The following is a 659-nucleotide window of genomic DNA, read 5'->3' as shown; positions in this document are numbered from 1 at the left end:
GGCTGTCACATGCACACTGTCACAATTCCCTCTTGCATTCCCGGTGTGAGCAGGTAGTGGCGTGAACGCATGTATGGAATCTACAAATTTGTGGTCATGTGCAAAGGAGACACATATGGTTTCTCTTAATAGAAGTGAATGGCGAGAAGATGGACACATGTAGAAAAATGAATTAAAAGCCATAATTGCTGCATCTTTGTACCCTTATCTAAGAAGTGATCAAAAAGTCATATGCACTTCAAAAGCGGATCAGGATTTTTTAAAAATAACGTATAACTTTTAGGATCGCTACTTCCAATAGGTGGCGCTGTGCTAGAGTTTGTCTCCTTTACTGGAGAGACAATTTGAATATTTCCCAGAGGGGCATTGCAGCTATAAGTCCCCTTACCTGGCAGCCAGACTGGCTTGCAAAGTCTCCTTAAGGAGAATAGTGTTCCCCCGTGGTCCCCACATAGCTTTCTCATGAGCCAGATCAGACACCCCCATACTTTGCACTGACGAGGGGCAAGCACCCCGAAACACCGTGTCTGCAAATTGGGATTCTGATCTGGCTTATATATCCTGAGTCATATTGCAAAGGATTGTTGAAAATCCACTTGTGACTTTTAGGATCGCTACTTCCAATAGGTGGCGCTGTGCTAGAGTTTGTCTCCTTTACT

The sequence above is a fragment of the Anomaloglossus baeobatrachus genome, chromosome 4, assembly GCF_048569485.1.
Source record: "Anomaloglossus baeobatrachus isolate aAnoBae1 chromosome 4, aAnoBae1.hap1, whole genome shotgun sequence".
Lineage (NCBI taxonomy): Eukaryota > Metazoa > Chordata > Amphibia > Anura > Aromobatidae > Anomaloglossus > Anomaloglossus baeobatrachus.
This window is presented reverse-complemented; position numbering follows the sequence as displayed.